Here is a 27,241-nt window from a genome sequence, read left to right as displayed (position 1 = left end):
TCAATTCCCACCTTGTTGTCCATGTCCATGGGTCATTTATACTTGTTCTTTAATTAACCCCTGCCCGTTCTTTCCTCTCTTATCCCCCACTTCCCCTCCGGTCCCTGTCCATCTGCTTCTTGTTTCCATGCCTCTGGTTCTATCTTGCTCATTTGTTTGTTTTGTTCCTTATGTTCCTGTTATAGATGAGATCTGTGGGGGTGACTTTTCTCAAAAGTCCCCCTGTCCCACAGATAAAAGTAAACAAGACAAGGCACGATCTGCTTGAGGAGGAGAGGTGGCCAGTTTCTCTGAGGATAAAAGGCCTTGAGCCCCCTCCTGCAGAGGCTTTTATTGGTTGTAATACAGAGGAATAAAGGGCGGCAAGGATCAAACAGTAGATAACATTCCAAAGACATCTGAAGTCTTAGTCTGAGTCAGAGTCTGTCAGGAAGAGGGTTTTGCAGAAACTTTTAGGGTTTCCTGCTGAGACCTTTAACATATGAATGAAAGCACTCTTAGCAGAGCAGATTTTACAGGTTTATCAGGAAGTCTTTGTGATGCCAAATTTTCCCCCAGTACATGCTCTAGCAAGGCAAGGAGCTGCACCCCTTCCCATCAGGTATTCAGGCTTAAGGAGATTAGAGCCAGGAAGTGCTTTTCCCAAAGTACATGGGGACTCAGGCTGTGTCACAGAATCTACAGGCACAGGTCTATTGCTCGCTCTTTGTTACAACCCTCCAGTCCTTCCATGATGGCCTCCCAGGTGATAGAGTCTGGCTTAGGTTGCCCCCTGCTGTGAGGGGTCTTACCTGTCATTGACTTCCAACCGAGCTTTGGGGGCAGGGAGGAAACTGAGGCAGCATTTGCTACCAGAGACAAGCTTTGTCTCCTGTGGCTCACATTCCGGAGGTCACTCACTTATCCTTAGCCATGGGCGGTAGCTTCAATTCCTGAAACCAGGCAGAGTGGACCCCAACAGAGATCATATAATATTTGTGTTTTGATGACATATCTTCTTTTGTGTGGTGGTTGGTAAGGTATTTGGCTTATTTTAAAATTGTGTTGTTTAATTTCTTTTTGTTAAGTTTTAAGAGTTTTTTGTATAATTTGGATAACAGTCCTTTATCAGATGTATCTTTTGTAAACATTTCCTCCCAGTCTGTGCTGAGTCAGTTTTCAGACTTAGGGCTCAATTACTGAAGAGATAGTCGGGTTCCTAAAGGAAATGCTACAATACCACAGTAAATATACAGAGTAATGTCCCTCCCCAAAGGAACCTACAGCTATTCACTCAGGTCAGAGTACATTAGGAAAAAAGGAATACTCAGACATTTTGAAGACTCTTGGAAACAGGTTCTAAATTAATATTGATAACTGGAAGATCAAAGCATTATCACAATCCTGGGTTGGCATGGAGTCATATGGAGGCCAGTTAATAAACAAAGTCCTGGCCAGTGTTCATCTTTCAGAGGGTCCACTGGGCCTGCAGACCCACTCTGCATTTCTTTCTGCATTCCTCAAATGTATAATTGGATTGACACATTTGGCAGTTGATGCCACCTTCACATGGGGTCCTTGGACTGTGGTGTCTGAGGTATCATAGTGTGGATGGCCCAGTGGAAACCTCTGAAACTGCTCACCTCTACCCTAGTCAACATAGTCTATCAAAAATAATACTGCATGGGGTGGTGGTGACGATGAAAGCAGTGCCACTTCTATACATATAAAGGATACAGGAATCGTACCCTCTGTCATATCTCCTTTCAATCACCAGTTAGACTGGGTAGATTCTGGAGGAAGACTACAGACTACCAGAGGATCAATCAAGTAGTTGCCATAGTTGCACCTACTGTGCCAGGTGTGTTGGCTTTGCTAACATTGAGTAATACAGTCTGAGGCACATATTAGGCAACCATTGATCTGATGAATGCCTTCTTTCCTATCATAATTGGAGAGTAGCAGAAATAGTTTGTGATATGAAAACAAACAGCAATATGAATAAACAGTTTTACCCAAGGTTATGTTAACTCATTTACCTTTCATCATAACATTCTTTGAAGATATAAGGACCGCTTATACAGTCCATATTGATCTATGATATAGATGACATTATGTTGATGGGATGGGTAAGCAAGGTGAGGCTAGCTGACTGGAGGCCATGGTAGAGCATATGTGCTCTAGAGAGTGGAAGAAAAAACCCTACAAATTTCAAGACCTAGCCTCATCAGTAGCATTTTTAGGGGTTCAGTGAATAGGGATATACTCATACATCTCCTTCAAAAGGAAAGACATGTTCCGTCCCGCGGAACAGTCAACTGGGGTCCCGAGTCTACCTGAAACAGATGAATAGGGATGGGAACAAGAGGCGCAAAGAATGGCAGCAAGACAAAGGATTCTGATCAAGCTGCAAATTTTATTTTAGGTGGGGCTGTTATATAGGGGACAGGGGAAAAGGGGAGGTGGTCCTGATAGGTTGTCCTGTGCATGCTCACTGCATGCTCCTGGCGACGATTGGTAGGTGGGCGCGTGATCAGCATCTTGATTGGTAGTTAGTACTCGTGATCCAGGGATGCCCACAAGGGTGGGGGCTACCTGGCTCGGCTGCAGTATCCTGTTTGGGGCTGCCTCAGCCAAGCCCTCCTGGTGCTATCTTCTTGAAAAGATTGCATCCGCCGTCTTTAGGCCCCGACAAAGACAAATTATTCCATCTTGCACCTCTTACAACAAAGAAGAAAGCACAATGTATGCACACCTCTAATCTTTGAAGACAGCATATTTCACAGCATATTCTATACTGCCTTTGCCATTGTGCTGGGTGACAAAAATGTCTCCCAGCTTTGTCATTAGCCTTTATCACTAAGCACCTCACTACAGGCATGGTGATAGTACCGTGGCAGCAGAGATAAATGCTACACATGGATATAATAACATGGACTCCCATTTACCAAGGTTAATCATCTTACTACTACTCTTCCTGCTAAATATCTGACCTGCTAGCAATGGAAACAAAAACTAAGTTCCCAATGTGCCACCATTCCTCAAAGAACCCAACTAGTCTCCTGGTGGTTAGATGACTACATTAGACCTTCCTGGAAGGTCCAGTGGCTCATTTCCAAGAAAGATTTACATTCTTTTTTTTAAAGTTGAAATCATTTTGTTTTTTATTTTTTATTGTTCTGCAATTACAGTTGTCCCCATTTTCCACCCATTCTGAATATGCATTTGTCTTTTCTGGTTATAGAGCCATAGCACCACCATTCAACATCTTACACAGTGTCTGATTCACTGGTGTATGAACCTGTATTGAGCATGATTTTAATTCTGATGTTTTGACATCTGGACCCTTGCTGACTCTGGAAAGACTCTATGTCTTGAGTTAGCTAATTCCTAGAGAAAATAACACTTTGAGAGTGACTTTCACATGCCAGGATGCAGGACCCAATCCTCAACCACCTCTATTATCAGTTCTTACACTGAACCAGTATTCCCTTGCTTTAATCACCCCAGGGACAGGTACCAGACAATGTAGGACAGCTCTTACACCACAGATCCAATTGAAATTATTCAAATCAGTCCATCTTAAGCCTGGTTACCCAGCCTCACCCATTCCTTTTCACAGTAAACACCTTTACCCACATCTCCCAAATCTCTCCCTGTTCTTCTGCCTCCTGACCAGCCTTAGTACCTCCCTGCATGGTGTGGTATGCCCCACTCCTCATGGGAAATATGAGTGAAAATTATCTTTTCAATGGCAGCCATTTCCTAATTTGTTGGCCTCAATATACCTGAATGATAATAAAGCATACATTTTAAACCAGATCCAATATAGCATCAGACTAGAGAACATTACAGCAAAGGTGTGAAGTGAGCCCATAACTGTGAACTCCACCAGCTGTATCACAAAGCACACATCGCCCAGAAGCTGCCAGATAGTTGAAGAAGCAATCAAAGCACCAACTCAAAGATAATTTTCTGTGAAGGTAAAGTGCCATCCTCCAGTGTATGTACTGAAGACCTCATATGGTGCTGTGTCCCCAGTGGGAAAAACATTTAAGCACACAGGAACTTCATTTCTGTAATATGACTTTCTTCTTGATTCAAACTAGCCTTGTCCAGTCTAATAGGGCCATGAGTCACTTGCCTCCTTTTATGCAGATCTCTCCACTTTTGACTGCATGTCTACTCCTTTAATCATTAAACCCTTAGGATATCAGGTTCTGGTCGGCATCAGACTGGCTTAAGAATGAAGTCTCCGGTCTGTTGACCATGAGAACAGAGTTTCTGTCAAACTAAAAGTAACATCTTGACCTCAGTTGTGTTTCAGCCCCATGCCCATGAAAGCAGAATGACCCTACTGACCACATCCTTGTGAAGCCAGACATCACAATGCCATGGTTGACATCAGGACCAGATGTAATGATCAACTACTCCCTACCCAGTTCCCAACAAATCAATAGAGCCCATGACCCCAACTCCCTTAGATGCCATGATTAAGAATTTTTCCTGTGCCCTAACTGGTGTGGCTCAGTGGGTTGAGCACCAGTCTGCAAACCAGAGGGTTGCTGGTTTGATTCCCAGTCAGGGCACATGCCTGGGTTATGGGCCATGTTCCCAGTAGGGAGTGTGTGAGGGGCAACCACACATTGATGTTTCTCTTCCTCTCTTTCTGCCTCCATTCCCCTCTGTCAAAAATAAAACCTTTGTTAAAAAAGAATTTTTCCCATATAGGATCTGTTCTTGTGCAGGCCATTGGGGAGCCAAGCCTTAGGCAATAGCTCATGTGTGTCTCTGGGCTTGGCAAAATTTCCATAAATAAACTTTTTTTTTTTGCTGCAAACTCTTGTTCACATTTGGTTGGGTTTGATATGTGCAGGCAAACAAACCCTTTTGGTTCAGTAACAAATATATAGGTCCAATAATTAAGGGGGATAAATCAAAGTAGTCCCATTGACCATCCTTTAAATAACTTACAGAGGGATTTTGTGCTTTCTGTTCTTACAGCTCTCAGCTCAGCAGGGTTAGAGGTCCTGCTCTCCATGTGGAGAGTAAAGGTCCCATTGAGTTGCAAGCTGTCTGTTGCTTTAGGTTCTCTGTTTCCAGCAACCACAGAAATAGAAGATAACTTACCATTTTGGCAAAAGTGATTCATTGTGATCATAGGAGACTGTAGGGCAGCTCTTATACAATGAAGACAGGGAGTAATGTCCAAAGAATCCAGGTAACCCACCTTTGGTACTCCTTTGCCTAACTTTGACTGTAAATGGACAGGTACAGCTACCCTGGCCTGAGCAAGTCATGGCAACCAGGGGCTACTGAGGTCAGCAGAGGTGGTAGCTGAAGGTGAGAGAAGCTTGAGTGCTATGAACTGAATGTTTGTGTCCTTCAAATTCACACGTTGAAGTCCTAATCCCCAGTGTGATGGTATTTGAAGATGGGGCACTTAGGGTGGAGCCCTCATCATGGGATTAGCACCTTTTGAAGAAGATGTGTTGAAAGAGCTTCCTTTCTTTCTCTGTGTCTCTCAGTCTCTGTCTCTGTCTCTGTCTGTTTCTGTTTTTGTCTCCCATGTGAGAAATAAATATTGTTGTGCCACACAGTCTATGGCATTTTTGGTATAGCAACCCAGACAGACTAAGACACTAAGTAAATGGTAAGTATTAGTTGTGACTCTGAGACCAAATGCAATAATATATTTTATCTCACTAACTTCTCTTCTAAGCTTCTTCTCAGTGATAAAGGTCCATTGAACTCTTGGGCAAGCTGCTACCTGAACATGCATGGAGAGTTTATATCTGAGCAGCACAAGGGGTGGACTGCGACAGAAGTGGAGATGTGCCACTTGCTTCATGGCAGCCCCCATGCCTAGTGTGGAAAACACAGGAAGGGGAAAGATTCTGCTCATCAGCTACTCCAGGTCCACCTCAGCTGCAGGGAGCCACCTTGCCTGAGGTCACGCTTCAGTGAGGGAATGCCTCGCCTGTTGACTGAGTGCAGGAGAATATGAAAGAGGTTACTTTGTGGTTCTGGTGAATCGTTTCTGCTCCATAGTTCCCTGCCAGGTGAGCTAAGCCTTTGCAGTTCAATTTCTTTCTCTATCCAATCTGCTTAATCCTCCCTTACACACCTGTTAATCTCTGTGTTAGTCAGCTAGGGCTGCCATAACAATGTACCAGAGACTGGGGGGCTTAAACATCTGAAAGGTATTTTCTCATAGTCTTGGAGGCTGGAAGCCTAAGTCAAGGTGTTGGCAGTGTCATTTTTTTCTGAGACCTCTTGTTTTGGTTATATGGCCTCTTATATGGCCATCTTCTTCCTGTGTCTTCATATTGTCTACCCTGTGTATGTGTCTCTGTCCTAATCTCCTTTTCTTGTAAGAATGCCAGTCATTTTGGATTCAGGTCCAGCCTAATAACCTCATTTTAAGTTAGTCATCTCTTTAAAACCCCTGTCTCCCAAGTGTAGTCCCATTCAGAGGTACTAGGGATCAGAGCTTCAACCCATGAATTGTTTGGGAGGGGAACACATTTCAGGCAACAAAAATCTCTGATGAGGACCTTGTGCCCCATCTCAGCATCTGTTTCTGGAAAATTCAGTCTGGTACACTGAGCCAACACATTAAGCCCTGATTCCCAATGTTAATAGGCTTTGCCTAATGGAGCTAATATTTCTTCCCTTCGATCTACTGCTTCTGCCCCTGCCGCTCACTCTTTCAGTACAAAAACTTCCTCCTCCTAAAACAAACAACCATGGGTGAAGCCTACTGACTCAATCTTAATATTTTAATTCTTCTTTAATTTATCTCTTTTCTAGCACTACTGCCTTAGTTAAATCCATTTTCACCCTTTGCCTGGTGTTTTGCCACAGCATCCTAAATAGACTCACTGTCTCCTGTCTTATCCTTGTTTAATTAGTTTCCTGTGCTGCAGTCCAAGGGATCTTTCTGAAAAATTCTGCAGGCATAATATTTATATGATATTAAACTGATGTGTTTTTCCTCCTATTGAATTTGTGGCATTTAAAGCTTGAGAAGGAGGCTGAAAATACCTAGGAAAAGGGATATCCACTGAGGTCTGCATGACAAATGAGAGATATCTTAAATTCGTGGCAGAAATGTACTATTATAAACCTGGCTGGAGTGAGAAGGAAAAGCATTTATTATTCTTTCCTTCTATGTTTCATAATTATTCCATGGTACATTATGAACCGAGTTGAGAGTTCTGAGCACAGTTGTTGAGAACACAGAGTAGTAACAGTGCAGGTGCTGACGTGGGGGACTCCCTGATGGAGGGCCCAAGGGAGCCTTTCCGGACTTGGGAGAGAGCAGAGCAGTTCAGATATGGGGATTCTCCTAAGCCTGGAGTTAGTCCCACCTGCCCCAACCCCACCGTCACTGGAAATGTCTAGATGGCTTTGGAGAAGACCAATGGACAAGGATGGTCTTCTCCATCCTTTAGGCACAGTTTTGTGAAAAGCAGAACTCTTCCTGGAAAGGACTGGCTCCTGGTTCCCACTCATGGCATGTGTAGGGAGAAGAGAGTCAAGGGAATGGAGGACTCGAAGAGCCCCAGGGTTAAGGTGAGAAGGTCTCTGAGTGAGAGGGCTTCATGGAAGTGATTGAGTCAGGCTGTGCAGGTGGGAGGCTGCTGCTGGCTTGGTATCAAGAGTGCAGACTGGGTGCTGGTGTCCAGAATCCTATGCCACTGGAGTAAGAGACTCAAGGGACTTGCGGGGATCACAGGGAAACATCTGAACCTAAGGATTCTCTTCTAATCTCTGGGGGAAAGAGTTGAGCTTCTCCCTGAACCCAAACCCCATGTGAGGAGAAGAAGGGGTAAGGGAGCTGCCCTAAGAGGAGAAGCTGCTAGAAGGGCACTTTTCATCTTGGGCAAGTGTTTCCAACCTCCACCCCTGCCCCAGAGTGAGTCCATCAGGGGAAGCCAGAAGACAACGAATGGTCAATTACAGAAAAGGCCTTTTCCAGTCCCTTCCTCTTTCTGAACTCCCCCACCCACCCTTTGCCCTCTGCCCACCCTCCCACCTTCCTTTTTCATCCTTTCTTTCCTTTTTGACCTTCAAATTGTAATTTTGTGTGTTAAACTTGACCCCCCGATGCATGGCTGATCAGGTGCCTTTCCTGCCAGCATCCTCTGGTGCTCTACTAGTGGTGAACGCCCAACACGCATCTTTGCTACAAAGGAAGCTAGGAAAGTGAGTATGGGCCCTGAAGTTTCTAGAATGGAAAGTGCAAGGGAGAAGGAAGCTGGGAAGGGCTGTGGTGAGTGTCTGCCACAGAGATACTGGTTTACCAGGCAGGACCAGGGGCAAAACATGATTATGAAATAGAAACAGGCAGGTTCAGCTGCCTGCCACAACAAAAGCCAAACTCATGAGACAGGTGCTCATACAAAAGGAAGGTTTATTCAGGTGCTGCCACCTGGGAGAATGGTGGACTCCCCATCTCAAAGACCATCTCTCCTTCTGCTCAAGGGCTTTTTGTTTTCCTACCCAATCACATTGCTAGGTTTTGGCATGCTCAGGTCCTATCCATTCATCTTTCTAGCCTTTGGCAGGCTGGGGTCCTGTTCATTTATCTTTCAAGCTTAAAAACATCCCCCTGCACCATCTCGGCCAATGGGAGAGGCCACCCCCATGCTCCTTGTCTACACTATCAGGGTCAGTGGAGGGGGTGCTGCAGAATCCAACATCAGGACATGCCATGGCCCTCCCAATACTAGACACGGTGCCGGTGGTGCTGGGGCTGGTGCCAGCACATCTGAGGGAACCGGTTGCCCCCCACCTCCACACATGCCCTAGGCCTGCTCCTCTGACTGACTGTCTATGGTATCAGACTCCCAGAGGGAAGATCCAGAGGTGCTGACTCAGAGAGGGCTGCCTCAAACAGTTTTGACTACTCCTAGGTTTGTTTTATTGGATTTGCCCACCATGGAGAGGCTGGTTATAGATACAATAATTGTGGTGAACAGACTCGAGGTGTTATTCCATGATCCCTACCTCTTGGAGGTGTAATCTGCTCCCCTTAAGCATAGGTGGGACCCATGTTAACAAATGAAACTCAGGGTTGGCTAGGAAGGAAAAACTTGAAAAGGAATTACTGGTAGTTTTTTGGACCAGGGTAAAGCAATCTTCTCAGTGGCGAAGGCCTCTTCCCAGACATTATCAGCAAGTGCGATACTTCCTCTCAGATGACGAGCAGTGCTTGGGGTGCACAGAGCTCTGCTGCTGCCCTCAATGCAGGGAAGACAACGAGAAATCCATGGGCTACAGGGGTTCTGTATCTGTCTTTCTGTCCGTAGTCATACTCCCTGTCCCCTGGGGTTAGATGTTGGCCAAGGAGGGGTCTCTGGACTGAGGGGATCAGCTCATACTTTTTCCATTAGATTCTTATGCTGTGACTTATTTGTTTTGTCTAAATTGAATCCTCACATTATTAAACGTAAGCATAATCAAATGTAAGTACAAGCCCACATTTGAAAGGCAAATATAAAAGGTTTCTGGATTTATATCATTTTGCATTATCCAGTCTTCTTTTTTCTTCCACCAGAATGAATAAATAAGACTTGTCTGAGACCAAACTAATTTTCTGGGCAAAGTGGAATAAATTTTCAAATGGAGGAAAAATATTCTCTGAACACAAATAGGTTTTTACCCAAGATTGCACTGGGAGAGACAGAATTTGCCTGTTATTTTCAATTGTTATCACCTGGCCTTTTGTTATCTAGGTAATGGTAGGGGTGTACAAAACATGACAGGAGGGGAAAAGAAAGCAGAAGTGAACAATGGCGCTCATCAGTGAGCCCCAAGCAGATGCTGCTGCAGAGCTACCTGAACCTCAGAACAAGTTAGACACTACTCAGGTCTCCTCAAGAGCCTCATCAAATTCCCTTTTTTGGTGAAAATCAAATTTATTTTGATAACTTAGTTAACTTTTTTTTTCCAGAGGGAGCTTGAGAAAGCAACCCATTTCATACCCTAAGTTAGCCGGATATTAAATCAGACAAAAATGATTCTTTATTCCATTTTCTCTTCCCATTTCCAAAAAAGATAAGAAATTTTATAGCTTGAGGAATTTTTGAAGCCTTCTAAAGAGAGGAGAGAGAAACTATAAAGCTATTTCTCTTCTGACAACTTGATTATTTCTCATGTTAGATTATCTGAGAAGCCCCATCTGTAGTTTAAAAAATGGTTTGATCAGTAACATTTATGTAAGAATTAGTTCTATTTTAAATTACATATATGTCTCTTGTCAAATTTAATAGGCACGTTAATTAGAGAAATGGAATCCATGGGCTGAAATAGTATTTTTAGGCTACTTAGTTTTTTGCTGCTTCTCAGAACAGAAAAGCTATACTTCTTACTGTAAAATATAATATTCATACAGACATATGCTGTTTAACAGGCAATTTGAAAGTGAATAGTAGATATAAGCACTGCCTGAATCAAGAAACAGAACTTTATTGCACCTTAAAAGGTCACTCCGGGCTTGCTCCCGACCATGACCCTTGACTTCACCAGCAGTGATTTTTTGTTGAAAGGGTCAGAACAGACCTCTCCAAGATCTGCCAATTTGGCATGTGGATTATTTTGAGCTGAAGGCTATCGAGACCCTGCAGGCTCAGGAAAAGCTTCTTTTCTCTCTTAAATAATTTAAATCAGGGGCCTTGCCCATAATAAGTCATCACCAGAAATTTTTACGATCTATCTACAGGTCGGGGCAAACATTTAATTACTGACATCTGCTCTTCTTGTCATCCAGCGATGGCCTCCCTCCCCTCTGAACCTCCCCTTCCCCGTGCCTTGCCTCGTCCTGAGCTCAGAATGTCATATAGACCTCATTTTCCCTTTCTGTCTCTAAACCTTTCGTGTGGGGGGGGTTCCTATACATAGTCATGAAATTAAATGTGGTTGTTTTTTCCTGTTAATCTGTCTCATATAGATTTTATTATTAAACCAGCCTGTAGAACTTTGAGAGAAGGAGAAAGGTTCTCCCCCCATACACACACGTTTCCCTACTACACATGGATTTCTGAATAAAGACAATGCCTCCTCTACTTCTCTCTCCTTTAAATGTCAGTGGACCTTGGTTCTACACTTCTTCTTTTTCAATCAACATACTCTTATCTCCAAGTAGACGTCATTCGCCCTCATGGCTCCAAAGACCACCTGTATGCCCCCAGATACATGTGTCTGGCTCTAACCTTTCTCCTGGCCCACAGACCCTTCATCTGACTGCATGTGGACAGCTCAGTGAGTGACCTCTGCAGAAATACTGACACCCGTCTTGGACTCCTCTTTCATTCCAATCTCCAATCAAATTACCACCATCACTGGATTCTCTCTCCCAAACCATCTCCCCAACCCATCCACTTCTTTTCATAGTTGGTACTCTAGTCTATGCCATTTCCTGCAGGATACATGTGACATAGTGATTTATAGTAAAAAAGGTATATTTGCTCTTCATTCCCGTCTCTGGCATAGAGGTCCTAAAACCATGGTATTTTCTAAGTGATGAGAGCCATGAAGGTGTCTTTTGTTATTCGTAAGGAGTCCCTTTTGAGCACACCTGAGCTGTGCTAATGAGGTTGTAGCAGTGGGAAATTGTAACCCACCTAACTATTCTTTTGACATTGTTTCTGTAAGTGCTGACCCTGAGCAATATGTAGCTTGCAGATGAACAACATCTTTATATAAGAATCCTAGGAACTAGCTTCAAATGATACAGACTCCAACCTGTAGGCTCTGGGAGATTTGCTGACCTTCGTACCTGAAGCCAGGTTGACTAAACCAAGATGATGCACACCGGACCATCACTTGCCTTATCAGAATGAACTGTGCTAGTCTGAGTGCAGAGAACTTCTGGATCTCTTTGTTCTGTTCCTCTCTCCCTCTTTATAAAAACCTCTCCCTGCACTGAGAGGTGGAGATGGGCTTTGAGACATGAGTCCCCCATCTTCTAGATGGCTGGCATCTGCAAATAAACCATGTTCCTTTATATCAGCACCTGTCTCTCAAGTACTGGCTTTTGTAGTGGTAGGCAGCCAGACCTACATTCAGTTACAAGGTTAATTAGGTTGGGGCTGGTCACCAGAAGGACCAAGGAATTTGAGGACTGGAACTTCCAGCCCCACTCACCAGTCTCTGGGAAAGGGCAGGAGGTAGAGGGACTGCAGATTAAGCTTTCATAAAGACTCTTGAACAGTGAGCTGTGATGAGCTTCTGGGTCAGTGTATCGATATACCTGGAAGGTGGTGAACCCCAATTCCATGAGGAGAGGAACTCCTGTGCTTAGGACCCTTCCAAACCTCACTCTGTATACCCCTCCATCTGGCTGTTCATCTGTATTCTTGATAATAAACTGGTAAATGTAAGTAAATGTTTTCCTAGGCTTCGTTAGCCATCCTAGCAAATTATCAAACCCAAGAAAAAGGTTGTGGGAATTCTGCCTTTAATCAGTCATTTGGAAGTACAGGTGACAAGTTGGTTTTTTGGCTGGTGTCTGAAGCAGAGGCACTCTGTGGAACTGAGTCCTTTACCTTTGGGATTTGATGTGATCTCCAGGTGAACACTGTCAGGATTGAGTTAAATTTGTGGGGCACCCACTCTGTCCATTGAGAACGGGAGAATTTGGTGGTGTTGGATACACTTGAGAATATGCAAAATCTTCATAAAAGCTACTAATTACAGTAGTTATTATTTGCAATTACTGTATTTATTCACAAGCTCTTTTAATAAGTGTTGATTATTCATCTCCATTATTAAAATATAAGCTCCGTGGGAGAGAGACCCCTCCTGGTTTATTGACATAGTCTTAGAGCCAAGCACACTGCCTGCTGAGGAAGGGAGGGAGGGAAGAAAGGACAAAAGGAGGAGGAAGCACCGAATAAAGAGCGATTGAATTTCTTAGGAAAAAGAGGAAAAGCCAAAAGTCTCCTCCAGTATGATACAGAAGAATCTAGACAAGATTGAGGAAGTTAAGTGTGGAAACTGAGTGAAGGGCTTTGAGCAGCCAGGCCCTGGACACTAGATTTAAGCTACATTTACCTAAATCTTTGAATAACAGAGTAGGAAAATTATGTGCCCTCTCTTACAGTAAGTGTGTTCCCTGCCCCCACTCCACTAGTTACACCCAAGTCAATACCTACTTACCCCTCTGGTTTTAGTTTTCTCCACTTCCTCCAGGTGAGATGTTCCACAGCACTTACTCCTGTAGTAACTGTCTGCACACCATTAGCCTGCAAACTTTCTTGTGAACAACAAATCACACTCCCTTGGGCTTCACAGTATCTGACTGCAGTTTCTGAGCTTGGCACTGAGTAAATGCTAAATAAAGTTGGAGAAACTGAAGGTCAGAGATTAAAGTACTTTCCCTAGTCATAACAGCTGTAAGGATTTCAACTTTTATTTTAAAAACTACACTCTTCTCTACATGGCTACCAGCTTTGTGCACTAAATTTTAAATATTCACCCATTCACATTTTCATCAGCCCTATCTCCAATGGGCTCATTACTACCACCTGTTTTTAGTCCTGTCTTATGAATGAATGCTACTAGGGAAATCATGTAAAAACAGAATCTGCATTGTTTAGAATTCTCTTACTCTTTTTCATCCTTTGGTTCAAGATGTGAGATACCAGGGCAAAACTGAAGTTGTTTCCCAGATTTCTCTGACAGACTATTTATGGCTTTGTTACTTTATTCTTTATGTTAGATTGTATTGTTTTTCAAAATGTTCACCACCCCTCCCTGTGGGAGAGTTACACTTTTTCACCCTACTCAGGTCAGATTTGGCCAGAGACCTGTTTCAGCCCATGAAACCTGAACAGTCGTGTGTCATACTTCTAAGCCCAAGCAAAGCCATTGTGTGGTTCTGCCATTTTCTTTCCCCTCTTCTACAAAACCAGCAAAGGCCTAGACAGGAGCTGCTCTGTCAACTGGGGTCTGAAGTAAAGAAGTCTTAGAGCAGAGCCATGGATGATGCATTAATAATACATAATGTGAGTTGCTATAAACCACTGTGATGTATGCCTATAGGAGACCTTTCCCTGTGGTGTGGGAATGTAGCCCAGCCCCCACTTGGAAAGGCCAGTGGGGAGCGAGGTCCAGCACACAGGACCCACGCCCACAAATAGGTTCTCCCGTGGGGAATCAGGCCTGCATTGTACCTAGGCTGCTATGAGACTTGCTTTTGCTAAAACTCCCTCACCCTGACTTGAAGCAGCAAATGTTTACTCCATATCTTTAAAGTAACTTCCTAAAATCTATGCTAAACCTTCCAAGGACAAGTGTAACCAGTTCAACCACTTTTCCCTTTGCATTTGTAAATATCCTTCTTCTGTAATGTAATTAGCAACATCCTCTTCTTTGTCTTCTGTAAAAAGTAACCACCTAAAGCAAACCTGTACATAGTAAATGAGGACCATCCTCAATGTAATGTGCCCAGAAAAGCAATAAAAACTTGTCTAGGCAAGGGACGGGGCTGGCCCTCTCTCACTCAGAGAGTGGCCATGCCATCCCTTTTTCTCCACAGGACTTCTGCAGTCGTGTGAATTTGTCTTGTTTAATCTTAATGCTGTGGACACTGCGGCCAGTGTCTGGATCATGTCTGTTACTGTAGCATAATTTAGTCTATGCTTACTGATAATCCTTTTACAATTCATCTTATTTGTAGTCAGCAAACAGAGACTTTGTCAAATATCCCTTGTCTCCTGTCTCAAAGCTTTTTACTGTTAGACAATGAGGTAGAAAACCAACTTGGCACCCACGACATTCAACAGCATCAGTTAATTGGGTATTTTCCCTTTGTTGGTGGCAATGGGTACTGCGGTACAGAGGAAAGATTTGGGGTTCAGATTCAAAATCTTGCATTTAAAATATGGTATGACTTTGAGCTTTCATGTCCTCATCTCCAGGGAGGGTGAGTGTGAAGGCTTCCAGCACACTATTAACATACAGTAAGTCCTTAATAGATACTGGATATTCTTGAAGGTTGAGGTATCTTTAACTCTAGAAACTCCAACTTTTCACTTGGCTCATTCTATTATTAAATTAAATTTTCCTCAATTCAAAAATTACCTCTTCCAAGAGAACTTCCTTTTTTCATATGAACTACATTTGAAACTTACCTTGTCTTCCACTATCTATTAAGCCCTTTTAGGATGTCTGTATAGCACTGACATAATTATTCTTATGAAATAGTACGAGTTTGATAGAAATTTGTTGAATTAAATTAACTTATATTTTATATATCCATGTGAATATTATGCATTTATGCATCAGGTAAGACTGTGAGTCAATGAGACTAATTGTCATGGAAATGAATTATTGTGTAGCATTTGATTTATTGAAAAGAGTTTGCATAATGTTTATTTAAAAATGGCTGTGAACTTAGCACCCAGCTTCACCAGCACATTCCCAATATCATCAAGCTTTTCGTCTGCTCCTGGTCCACCCCGTCCTTCTGGCCCTTCCTCAGAGATAACCACTACCTTGAGTTTTATATTTGTTATTGAAATACTCTGTCAAGTCCAGACACTGCATAAGCAATGAGGGCTCGCCACTTCAAAGTAATCATCTTAGCCCTGGTTGGTGTCACTAGTGGATTGAGTTCTGGCCTGCGAACCAAGGGGCTGCTGGTTTGATTCCCAGTCAGGGCACATGTCTCAGTTGTGGGCCGGATTACCAGTTGGGGGTATGTGAGAGGCAACCACACATTGATGTTTCTGTCCCTCTCCCACTCTCTTCCCCTTTCTCTAAAAATGAACAAATAAAATATTTTTTAAAAAGTAACCATCTTATACTGCTGAAAACATTTCGGTTACCTTTTATAGAATTACCTTAGGATCCTTAGATGTGTTCTTTGAATGTTCTCACAATGATTTACTTTTTCAAAACAGTCTAAGGCACTAATGATACTGGTTATCATTTATTAAATATTTATATGTCAGGCACTGTACTATGCCCCCTGAATTCATAGTTTCCTTAGTCTTCACTTTCTGAGTCCATTTTACAGCTAAGACAGTGAGACTCAGCAAGGTAAATAGCTCATCCCAAATCACCTGGCTAGTAAGAAGCACAGCTGGGCAAGTCCTTCACTGTGAAGCCCCCAAACCCCATCCTAATTACTGCGCATGATCCTAGTGACTTGTGAAAGCCATCTTGTAAATTAGGTGAAAGGTAGGGGATAATCAGGATAGGAAATACCATCTATGATTAAAAACCAAAACCAAGACTGCACTATGAATAGTGAAACTGTTTTCCTCAGTTGTCCTGGCTCTGAAAAAATCCACAAACAAGGTTCAGGGTTTGAGGAATGGCCCTAAGTGACTGCCTGGAAGGGCTCAGCATGATTGGAAATGTTAGCATCAGCTTAGTTAAAACTATAATACCATCTATACAGACCTGTCTCGTCACATTGATAGGATACTCCAGAGTTGGAAAATTTTAGTTTAAGATAAATAGTTAATAAACCTAGGACTTCCGCCAAGATGGAGGCATAGGTGGAAACGCTGTACCTTCTCCCACAACCAAGTTTGAATACAACAAAGGTTTGGAGAACAAAGACACAGCCAAAAAACAGAAAATTGAATTATACGGAAGTCTGACAACAACTAACCCTTCAATGGGGACGGTAAGAGGGGCGGAGCCAGCAGCGGAGCAGGGTAGGGCAGGAAAGATCCTCAGACCTAGGCGAGCAAGTGGCCCGGACCCAGTCAGGGTGTGGGGCAGACTGACCGCAGTCGCACATTCTCGCACAGTGAGACGAACCACACAGGCCCCAGGGGGTGAGGGCTGACAGCGGTGGCACACTCGAGTGCAGTGGGACAAAACACGTGGGCCTGGTGACGGTGGCAGCTGCTGCACCTGTGGGGGCCACGGCAGGAGGCGGCAGACATGACGCCATTGCTCCTCTTTGACCCCGCCCCCACATACAGCGTCACAACCCAGCGACTTAGTTGCCCTGCTCTGGTGAACACCTAGGGCTCCCATCCTGCTACGTAACAGGCATGAACGGCCCAAAAGATGGCGCAAGAAGAACTCAAAGTCCCAGAGCCAATAACTCTAAGCGACCAAGAAATTGCCAGCCTCTCAGAAGCACAATTCAAAACACTGTTTATCAGGATGCTCACAGAACTGGTTGTTTATAGTCACAAATTAGAGGAACATATGAAGGCTAAACTAATTGAAATGAAGGGAGATGTCCAGGAAACCAATAGCGATGGAAAGGAAACTGGGACTCATATCAATGGAATGGACCAGAAGGAAGAACAAAACATCCAACCAGAAAGGAATGAAGAAAGGAGAATTCAAAAAAATGAAGAGAGGCTTAGGAACCTCCAGGACATCTTTAAACATTCCAACATCCGGATTATAGGGGTACCAGAAGGGGGAAAGAAACAGCCAAAAGTGGAAAACTTATTTGAACAGATAATAAAGGAGAACTTCCCCAGTCTGGCAAAGGAAATAGACTTCCAGGAAATCCAGGAAGCTCAGAGAGTCCCAAAGAAGTTGGACCCAAGAAGGAACACACCAAGGCACATCATAATTACATTAGACAAGACTAAAATGAAGGAGAGAATCCTAGAAGCAGCAAGAGATAAGGGGACAGTCACCTACAAAGGAGTTCCCATCAGACTGTCAGCTGATTTCTCAAAAGAGACCCTGCAGGCAAGAAGGGGCTGGAAAGAAGTATTCCAAGTCATGAAAGGCAAGAACCTACATCCAAGATTGCTCTATCCAGCAAAACTTTCATTTAGAATGGAAGGACAGATAAAATGCTTCTCAGATAAGGTCAAGTTCAAGGAGTTCATCATCACCAAGCCCTGATTATATGAAATGCTAAAGGGACTTATATAAGAAAAAGAAGATGAAAAATGTTAACAGTGAAAGGACAGCAAACTCACAGTTATTAACAACCACACCTAAAACAAAAGCAAACCTAGAGGACAGCTAGATCAGGAGTGGAACCATAGAAATGAAGAACGCATGGAGGGTTAGCAACAGGGGAGTGGGAGGAGGAGAAGTGAGGAGAAGGTACAGAAAATAGCATAGATGGTAGGTAGAAAATAGATAGGGGGGAGGGCAAGAATAGTGGGGGAAATATATAATCTAAAGAACTTGAGACGTGGTTATAAACTAAGGTGGGGAGAATGGTGGGGAAGGGAGTGTGCGGGTGGAGGGGAATGAAGGGGGGGAATAGAACAACTGTAATGGTATAATCAATAAAATATATTAAAAAATAAACCTAGTAGGTAATTTATATGTTAAAGCTATTGTTTCAGGAACTGTGGGCAGGGCCTACCCTGATGCCCTGGAGAGACAGCTGACCGCCTGGGGCACAGCTGGAGATAATACATCCCAGCCAGTATGTCCCAGTGAGAAACAGACAACCACCTGCCTGGGAACAGCTAATGCCCAGGGTGAGAATGCTGCAGTTTTTAAATCTAATTTTCCCTGAATTTCAAAACCCCTCACCCACTTTGTTCTGGTATTAAAAGGCTAGCTTGAAAGGAAATGTAAGATGGTCTGCAAGGGTACAATACCTACCATCTTCTCAGACCGCCAACCTTCTGAATAAAGTGCCCATAACAATTCAATCCCTGTCCCTACTTATTGGGTCTGGTAGGTGACAGGCAGCATGAACACTGGGTTTTCTGGTTTCAGCATTTTGTGAATGTATACAGTGATTCAGGGAGGAAGATCATTTTTTCAGCCAATGGTGCTGGAGAAATTTGATACTGGCAAGCCACAAAAATGAACATTCACTTAACATCACACCTTGAAAATTAATTCAAAGTGGATCACAGACCTTAAAAATGTAAATGTAAAGTTATAAAACTTTTAGGGGAAAAAAAGAATATCTTTGGGACCTAGGGTTAGAGAAGTGTTCTTAGACTTGACACTGAAAACAGGATTCATATAAGGAAAACTTGACCTAATTGAAATGAAAAGCTTTTTTATCTGAGAAAGATCTTTTTAAGAGGATAAAAAGATAAGCCACAGAGTAGGAAAAAATATTAGCAAACCACATATCTGATAAAGGACTTGTAACTGGAATATATCTTTATTCCAGTTAGTGTTGAATTGAACTTTCAACACTTTGTCACAGGTGGGCACAGGTAACCAGGTTCTTGGTGATCAGGACAAAGATTTGAACCAAACACCCAGAGTTTATAGCAGAGAACATGGGAGCAGGCTGACTCCAAGCAGGGATTAACCTCATGGGCTGGAGGGACTCTGTTATAAAGAGAGATCCTTCCTGATTAGTTTTGACAGGCTATTACTGTGACAAGTAGTTGTAAAGCTACTGCCCATGTGGTCTCCCATGGTTTTCCCAAATTGGCCACCAGGGAAAGGGTCCCACAATGTTACCTAGTTGATCCCCCCTTCTCTTGGGGTCCCCCTGTACTAGGTTCGCCTTTCCCTTCACCAGATAATTACAGCTCTCCATGTTAGAGATTGGTGAAAAGGAATTATTTATTCAAGTTATACAGACTTATGAGTAATGACTTAATGTCTTCATCAAAATCCCAAAGTCCCTTAAAACACCCCCCCCACACACACACACAGTCCTTCTTTCCCCCTTTGCCCAGTCCAAGGTACCGTATCCCAGGAAAAGAAATAGAAAGCTGTGTGGTGGTTCTCTGCTAAAGCCTCATGATGATTCTTCTCATGGCTGCTGGGGGAAGGGTGGTCCCCCCACTCTGGCCAAAGCCACGTGGTTCTCTCTGCTAAAGCTACATGGTGATCCTCTCTCACATGGCTGCAAGGGTCCCCATTCTGGCCAAAAGTGTGTGGTTCTTCCCTCAATGGCTGCCATGTCTGCATTTAAATCTCCTTGCCAGTCTTCCTCTGCAGCCCCATTTCTGACTCTTCCCACAATCGGCTACACCTGCCAGGACTCCCATATCCTCCCAGCTTTGCTGGGCTGCCATAGTGAGTCTGGGCAGGCGTGGCCCCATGGCGTGGAGCCAATCATCCTCAAGCTCTCACACAGGTGCTGTAACAGGGGCTGGGGAGTTACCTCCCAGTTACATCTTGAGTGGAAATCACTCCCTTCTCCCTGGCTCAAAGCATGGCCACAGCTATTTAACATATCTATGAAACCAGTTAAAGGTTATAGATACGTTAAATGACCATTCTAGAAGTTATCTGTGAAACTGTTGCTATGCAAAACAACTCAATGGCCCTGCTCCATGTATCCCATCACCCCAGCTCAGACTTGTGGAGGTGTGAACATCCCATATTTTTTAATATTTCCTGGACACCCTGAGTTCTGGACCCTATTACAAATTCTTCTTTTTGGGGCCCCCCTGGCTGCACCCTCCTACAAATCGACCTTAAAAAGCACTCAACCCAGTTTAAAAATGGTCAAAAGACAAGAATAGAGACATGATGTGACTTCACAGAAGAGGGTACAGAGATGGCAAATAAACACAGGAAAAGATGTTCAACACCATTTGCTATTAGGGAAGCACAAACTAAAGCCACAATAAGCTATCTCTATACACTTATCAGAATGACTAACAAAAAAATAGTGACAGCACCAAATGCTAGTTAGCATGTGGAAAAACTGGATCCCTCACACATTGCTGGAAGGAATGTAAGCTGATTCATCCTCTCTGGAAAACAGTTTAACAACTTCTTGCAAAATCAAACATGCACCTGTTACAGACTAAGACCTGGTTCTTGCTGATGCTGTAAGGAATTACACACCAGCAAATCTATTAGTGTGCAAGCAGGGTTTATTGGTGATATGTTCTCATGGAAAAGAACAGGCCTTGTTGAGGTGGAGGATGGGGAGGCATAGGTTCAGGGCAACACAGAGTAAGGGTGGTGAAAAGAAGGGTGGTCAAAGGCTGAGAAGGCAAGTGATCACCTGGTCCTTTGTTCTGAGGACTTACATAGTTGGCAGATGTGGGTGAAGAAGTTACATATTGATTGACTGGTAAAGGTGGTGCCAGATCTGGGGGTTGGTGAATCTCCAAAGGTATTTATGGGCTTCTTCCTTTGGGCTATGTGGGAGGAGGGTGTGAATACCCAGAAGTCTTAATGGGCTATTTCCCTTGTGTTTAGGCTTCTGTATTAAGTTCTTTATTAGATTGCAATAGTGATGGCCCAGCTTTTGATTCTAACACAACTACCAACACCACCCAACAATTGAACTCGGCATCTGTCCCAGACAAATGAAGACATGTTCACACAGAATATGCACATGGTACTCACAGCAGCTTTACCTGACCTCAAATTGGAGTAAAAGACATTTTAAACTAGAGAAAAATATTTTTAATTAGCCACATTCATCAGTGCTTGCAAAAATAACCCCCTATGCACATAACAAATTAAAATCAGTAGCTAAAAATGCCTTTTATTAAATTCCTGCTTTGTAGACAATGCAAATTAGTGAGTGATCAGAAAAAGGTTTTGTATCATAAGAAAGGAAGATTTTTATTTAACTTACTAATATTCAGAGAAGATTTTCTAACACTTAAAATGACATTTGAGAGATAGAAGTAGAGAGAAATTTCTCTGGTTAAATGCAGAGGCTCTGTCGACTTTGGCCAAAAGGAGCACACTTCCTCCCCAACGACATCCTTTTATCACTAGATGGATCATCAGAAATTACCATGTGGCTTTATTTCTTGCCTTTCTTGTTAGAAAAATTCATAAACTTTGAATTTTACTTATGTTCATGTTGTTAAACTATCATATTTGCATAATGTCAAAATATTGTTTGAAATCTTACATTGCATTTATCTTAGTTCATTTCAAGCTCAGAGACACATGGGTACTAAGATGAACTGAAACCCTCTGTGACTGACTCCAAAGCCCTCCCAGCTGAGACCCAGGCTTCTCTGCCTGACATACAGACACATTCATTATGGTTACTATTCATGATGCCAACAATGGTGGGAGACCAGCTCAAACTGACCAGCATGCATATTATTTGGAGGTATTTCTCTCTCAGTTTATTGCTGAATCAGAGACTTGAACAACCTACTATATGTCAGGCACTGTTCTAAGCATTTTACATGTGTTAATTTATTTCTCATAATCATCTTATGAAGTAGTATTGTTACCCTATTTTACAGATAAGGAAAGTGAGGCACAGGGTGGCAAATAACCTGCTCATGATCACATATATAGGTGGCAGAGGTAAGATTCAGACCAAGCAGTTCAGATGTAGACTCAGCTACACCACCTCCCCCTTCATGAAAGAGTGGATGAGTAGATGGGTGGATGGATAGATACACAAAGGATTAAATGAACAAGTTTATCTAGTGTGGCCATATGTTGCAAATAAGATCTCTGTTGGCATGGGAGCTATGGTTCCCAGGGCCTGTCTGGCTTCTGTATGTCACTATCTGGCCTTGTTCCCAGCCCAAGACTCGCTTTTTTGTGAATGCCAGGTTTGTTGAAGGACTTCAGTGTTAAGAGGCAGGAAACCTAAGTTCTTATTTTGGTTGCATTGCCAACTTGTTGCATATTCTCAAGTAAATTGATGACCTATTTCCCCATTTGTAAATGAAAGCTCAACTAGAATAATTCCTTTAAAAATTATTTATTTATTAATTTATTATTGAATTTATTGGGGTGACATTGTTAATAAAATTAGGTGGGTTTCAGATGTACATTTCTACAATACATTATCTTTATGCTCTATTGTTTGTTTACAACCCATAGTCAAGTCTTCTTCCATCTCCATTTTATTCCCCCGTCAGCTTCTTTTACCTCCCCCCACCTCACATTTCCCTCTGGTAATCACCAAACTGTTGTCTGTGCTTATGGGTTTTGTTTTTTCTTTGCTTTTTTGTTCCACCTTTAATCTTTTCTACCTCTTTCCTCCTTCTTCCCTCTGGCAGTCACCATATCATTGTGCTGAAATGCTGCAATGCTGCAATTAACACAGGGGTGCATTGTGCTATAATGCTGCAATGAACACAGGGGTGCATATAGTCTTTCACATTGGGTTTCAGATTTTTTAAAGATATATTACCAGGAGTGGAATCACTGGGTCCTAAGACAGTTCCATTTTTAATTTTTTAAAAAATTATTTTATTTATTTATTTTTAGAGAGAGGGGAAGGGAAGGGGAAAGAGGAGAGAAGTGTCAATGTGTGGTTGCCTCTCATGTGCCCCCTACTGAGAACCTGGCCTGAAACATAGGCATGTGCACTGACTGGGAATTGAACCCAAAACACTTTGGTTGGCAGGCCCATGTGATTTAAATTTTGGGTGGTATGTTCATACCGTTTTTTACAGTGGTTGCACTGGTCTGCATTCCCACCAACAATGAATGAAGGTCCCCTTTTCTCCACATCCTCACCAACACTTTTCATTTGTGGATTAATTGATGATAACCATTCTGACAAGTATGAGGTGATATATCATTGTGGTTTTAATTTGCATTTCTCTGATGGTTAGTGATGTTGAGTACCTTTTCATATGTCTGCCATCTGTATGTCCTCTTTGGAGAAGTGTCTATTCATGTCCTTTGCCCATTTATTAATGGATTGTTTGGGCATTTTTGGTGTTGTGTTTTATAAGTTCTTTATTAATTTTGGATATTAAGCCTCTATCAGATGTATTGGTAAATGTGTTCTGCCATTCAGTGAATTGTCTCTTCATTTAATTGATGGTTTCCTTTGCTGTGCAAAGACTTTTTAGTTTGATATGGTCCCATTTTTAAAATTTTTTCTTTGTTTCCCATGCCTGAGGAGATATATCAGAAAAATATTGGTAAGAGAAATGTCCAAGATTTTAAGCCTGTTTCCTGTTAGGATTTTTATGGTTTTGAGTCTACCATTTAAGTCTTTAATCCACTTTGAATTTATTCTTGTATGTGGAATAAATAGGTGGTTTAGTTTCATTTTTCTGCTGTATCTGTCCAATTTTCCCAACACTACTTATTGAATAGATTATCTTTACCCAATTCTATATGCTTTTCTCCTTTGTCAAATAGTAACTGTCAAATAGACCATAAAGGTGTGGGTTTATTTCTGGGCTCTCTATTCTGTTTTATTGCTGTATATGTCTGTTTTTATGCAAGTACCATAAAAAAGCAGAGTACCATACTGTCTTGATTGTTATGGTGTTGTAGTACAATTTGGTGTCAGGTAGTGTGATTCCTCTAACTTTGTTCTTCTTTCTCAAAATTGCTGTGGCTATTCGGGAGTCCGTGGTTCCATATAAATTTTTGAAATATTTGGTCTAGTTCTGTGAAATATGCCATTAGTATCTGGATAGGAATTACATTGAATCTATAGATTGCTTTGGGTAGTATGGACATTTTAATGACATAAATTCTTCCTATCCATGAACATGGTATGTGTACCCACTTATTTATATTTTCTTCAACTTCTTTCTTCATTGTCTTATAATTTTCCTAGCACTGGTCTTTTACATCCTTGGTTAAATGTATTGCTAGGTATTTTTAAAATAAATATAAATGGAATTGTTTTCTTTGTTTTCCTTTTTCATAGTTTATTACTGGTATATAAAAATGCAACTGATTTCTGGACATTTCACTTGTATCCTTATACTTTACTGAATTTAGTGATTAGTTCTAGTAGTTTCTTTGGTGGAATCTTTAGGGTTCTCTATACATATCATGTCATCTGAAAATAATGACAGTTTTAGTTCTTCCTTTACCAATGTGGATGCCTTTTATTTCTTCTTCTTGTCTGATTGCTGTGCCTAGGACTTCAAGTACTCAGTTGAATAAGAGTGGTAAAAATGGACATCCTTGTCTTGTTCCCTATCTTAAAGAAACTACTTTTAGTTTTTGTCTATTGAATATGATGTTGGCTATGGGCTTGTCATATGTGGTCTTTATTATGTAGAGACATGTTCCCTCTATTTCCACTTTGCTCAGAGTTGTACACATAAACGGTGCTGGGTTTTATCAAATGTTTTTTCTGTATTTATTGATAAGATCATATAGTTTTTATCCTGCATTTTGTTTATGTGGTGTATTACATTTATTGGTTTCTGGATATTGTACCAACCTTGCATTCCTGGAATAAATCCCCTTTGATCATGGTGTATGGTCTTTTTAATATGTTGCTAGATCAAGTTTGCTAATATTTTGTTGAGGATTTTAGCATCTATATTCATAAAAGATATTGACCTATAATTTTCTTTCTTTTTTTTTCAGTGTGTTTTTCTGGTTTTGGAATTAGGATAATACTGGTCTCGTAAAATGAGCTTGGAAGTTGTTTCTCCTCTTGAATTATTTGGAATAGTTTGAGAAGTAGATCTATTAGTTCTTCTCTAAATATTTGTTAAAATTCACTAGTGAAGCCATTCAGTCCAGGATTTTTGTTTGTTGAGAGTTTTTAAATTATTGCTTCAATTTCACTAGTTGTAATCTGTCTATGCAGATCTCTGATTCTTCCTGATTTAGTTTTGGAAGATGGTATGCTTCTAGAAATTTATCCATTTCATTCAGATTGTTCAATTTGTTGGCATATAGTTATCCATTATATTTTCTTACAATTCTTTGTATTTCTTTGTTGTCAGTTATTATTTGTACTCTTCCATTTCTGATTTTATTTATTTGGATCCTCTTTCTCATTTCTTTTTAAAAATATTTATTTTATTTCTTAGAGAGATAGGAAAAGAAGGAAAAATAAACAAAGGGAAACATTGATGTGTGAGACAAACATGTATTGGTTGCCTCTCACATACCTCCAACTGGGGACCTGGACCACAATCTAGGCATATGCCCTGACTGTGAGTCGAACCAGCAAGCTTTTGGTTCACAGGCTGGCATTCAACCTAGAGAGCCATGTGAGTCATAGCCTTTCTCTTTTCTCCTTGATGAGTCTGATTACAGATTTATCAATCTTGTTTATCTTTTCAAGGAACTAGCTTTTAGATTCACTTTGTATTATTTTTATTTCTTTATTTGATTTATTTCAGCTCTGATCTTTATTATTTCCTTTCTTCTACTCACTTTGGGCTTGTTTATTGTTCTTTTTCTAGTTCTTTTATGTATAAAATGAAATTTTTTATTTGAGATTTTTTTTGTTGTTTGTTTCTTGAGATAGGTTTGAAATGCTATGAATTTTCCTCTTAGGACTATTTTCACTGTGTCCCATAGATTTTTGGGTTTGGGGGTTCTCATTTTCACTTGTTTCAAGGTATCTTTTGATTTCTTCCTTGACTTCATTGTTAATTCATTTATTGTTTAGTAACATGTTACTTAGCCTCCGTGTCTTTGGGTGTTTTTAATTATTTTTCTTGTGATTCATTTCTAGCTTCATACCATCAAAGTCAGAGAATATGATTGATTTTATTAAATCTGTTTAAATTTATAGAGACTTGTTTTGTGTTTTAACATGTGGTCTACCCTAGAAAATGTTTCATGTGTACTTGAAAAAATACATATTGTGCTGCTTTGGGATGAAATGCCTAAAGATACCAATTAAATCCTTCTAGTCTAGCGTGTTATTTAAGGCCACCATTTCTTTGTTGATTTTCTGTCTGAAAAATCTATCCATGATGTCAGTAAGCTATTAAAATCCCCTACTATGACTGTATAACTGTTTATTTCTTTTTATATCCATCAAAATTTTCTTTGCATATTTTGATGCTCCTACATTGGGTACATAAGTGTTTACGAGTGTTATATTCTCTTGTTGGATTGTCCCTTTTTCATTATGTAGTGTCTTTCCTAGTCACTTACTATAAAACCTTTGTTTTAAAATTTGCTTTGTGAGATATAAGTATTGTTACCCCAGCTTTTTTCTTTTCTTTTGCACGAAATATTTTTTTCATTCTTTTTATTTTATTTATTTTTTTAAAAAATTATTATTTATTTTTCAGAGAGAGGGAGGGAGAAAGAGAGAGAGAGAAATATCCACATGAGAGAAGCATCGATCAGTTGCCTCTCATACATGCCTCGACTTGGGACTGAACCCTCAACCCAGGCATGTGTCCTGACTGGGAATAAAACCAATAACCTTTTGCTTTGTGGAATGATGCCCAACCAACTAAGTCACATCAGTCAGGGCCATCTTTACTTTTTAGTCTGTGTATATCTTTTTGTTCTGAGATGGGTCTCTTGTAGAAGCATATATATGGGTCTTTCTTTCTTATCTGATCACTACCCTGTGTCTTTTGATTGCAACATTTAAGCTATTTACATTTAAAGTGATTATTGATAGATACATACTTATTGCCATTTATTCTTTTAACTCTGTTCCTGTGCTTCTTTTCCCTTCATTTTCTCATTCTTGATG

Source organism: Sturnira hondurensis, unplaced genomic scaffold, assembly GCF_014824575.4.
Source record: "Sturnira hondurensis isolate 20B ecotype Veracruz unplaced genomic scaffold, ASM1482457v3 Scaffold0008480, whole genome shotgun sequence".
Lineage (NCBI taxonomy): Eukaryota > Metazoa > Chordata > Mammalia > Chiroptera > Phyllostomidae > Sturnira > Sturnira hondurensis.
The sequence above is the reverse complement of the archived record's forward strand: the minus strand, read 5'-3'. Positions refer to the sequence as shown.